Raw genomic sequence first — 2159 nt, forward strand, 5'->3', positions numbered from 1 at the left:
AGAAAAGGCGTTTACGGAAAAAAAAATAGGGGGGGGGGAGGGGGGGGAGGGGGAGGGGGGGGGGAAGGGAAAGGGGAAGGAAAAGAGAGGGAGACGGGGGGGGAGAGAGAGGAGAGGAGGGAGGAAAAAGGGGAAAAAAGAGAGAGGGGAGAGGAGAGAAGGGAGAGGAGAAGAGAGGGAGAGAGAGGAAGAGGAGAAAGGGGAGGGGGAGAGGGAGAGGGATGGGAAAGAAGGGAAAGGGGAAAAGGAAAAAGGAGAGAGAGAGAGAATTAGGAGAGAGAGAGAGAGAGAGGGGAGAGAGAGAGGGGAGAGGATTAAAGAGAAGAGAGAGAGAGAATTAGAGAGAGAGAGAATTTAAAAGAGAGAAGAGAGAGGGGGAGAGAGAAAAGGAAAAGGAGGGGAGAGGGGGGGAGGAGAAGAGAAAGGGGGGAGAGAAGAGGGGGAAATTAAAAAGAGAGGAGAAAAAGAGAGAGAGAGAGTTAGAAGGAGTTAAAGAGAGAGAGAGAGAATTAGAGAGAGAGAGAATTAGAGAGAGAGAGAGAGGGGAGAAGAGAGGAGAAGATTTTAGAGGGGAAAAGAGAGAGAAGAGAGAGAGAGAGAATTAAGGGGAGAGAGAGAGAAAAAAGGGGAAAAAGAAAAAGTGCGAGAGAATTGGGGATTTTCGGGTGGGGGAAGCGGGAAGGCGGAGGGGATAAGCAGGTAAAAAATAGGAGATGTCGGCTTAGTACAGGGAATGAAAGGGTAACGTATTGACAGCAGGGGAAGCAGGGAAAGAATGGGGTAGGGGTGGGGTTGGGGGGGTGGGGCAGGAGAGGAGTTAAGGGTGGGGAGGGGGTAAGGTTGGTGTAGGGGTCGGGCAGGGGTGGGGAAGGGGAGGGGTTAAGGGTGGGGAGGGGGTAAGGTTGGTGTAGGGGTGGGGTAGGGGTAGGGCGGGGGAGGGGTTAAAGGTGGGGAGGGGATATGTTTTGGGTGGGGTAGAAGGTATGGGGGTGGGAGGAGGGTGGGAGAAGCCCTAGGGGTGTAATAAGGATGGGATTTGTGTGTGCGTGCGTGTGTGTGTATGTGTGGGTGGGGTGTGTGGGGTGTTGTTTTTGTGTGTGGTGCGTGTGTTGGGGGTATGTGTGTATGAGTATGCATGGTATGTATGTATGTGTGTGTGTGTGTGTGGGGTGTATGTGGGGGTGTGGTGTGTGTGTGTGTGTGTGTGTGTGTGGCGTTTTGTGTGTGTGTGTGTGTGTGTGTGTGTGTGTGTGTGTGTGTGTGTGTGTGTGTGTGTGTGTGTGTGTTTCTGTACATGTGATCTGTCGTGATTTGTGTAACGATATGTATGATTAAAATCACTAATTTGGTTTTACAAGTACATTTTCACTTTCTCTCTTAACCATATCTTCAGTTAACCAATCACTTTAAATTCACTCAAATATCCATCACATATACAATACAATCTCTGTTTATGCAACGTCGAATTTTTCAATTGCAACAATCAGCACCACGAATGCAAGCAAATTGCATTACCTGAAACCAAACTTGAGTCTTTGTCGTGCTTGCTCTCTGACTACCTGTCTATCCATCTATCTATCCATTTATCTATCTACTAATCTGCATATCTATCTACCTATCTATTTATCTATTCATTTGCACAGCTGTCTATTTATCTATTTATTCATCTACCTGCCAATCTCTCTCTCTCTCTCTCTCTCTCTCTCTCTCTCTCTCTTCTCTCTCTCTCTCTCTCTCTCTCTCTCTCTCTCTCTCTTTCACTATCATATCTATCTATCTATCTATCTATCTATCTCTATCTCTATCTATCTATCTATCTATCTCTCTCTCTCTCTCTCTCTCTCTCTCTCTCTCTCTCTCTCTCTCTCTCTCTCTGCCTCAGACGATCGCAAGACAAATAAAGAATTCTGACTTGCTTGCTCGTCATTCAACTGCACAAACACACAAGCCTTATATCTCAATAGGAAAGAATGTAGAGTGTTTCCTTAACATTCAAAACCATCTCGTTTGTCATTGAGACTTATCCTTCTTGGCTTCAATAATCCGTGGTTTGTCGTAAAGTTAGAATTCTAATGTCACGTTCTTGTCATTGAAGGGGAGGGGGCAGGGGGAAGGGAGAGGGGGAGAGGGAAAGGGAAGGGAAGGAAGGGGTAAGGAAG

The sequence above is a fragment of the Penaeus monodon genome, chromosome 4 (genome assembly GCF_015228065.2).
Source record: "Penaeus monodon isolate SGIC_2016 chromosome 4, NSTDA_Pmon_1, whole genome shotgun sequence".
NCBI classification, from domain to species: Eukaryota; Metazoa; Arthropoda; class Malacostraca; order Decapoda; family Penaeidae; genus Penaeus; species Penaeus monodon.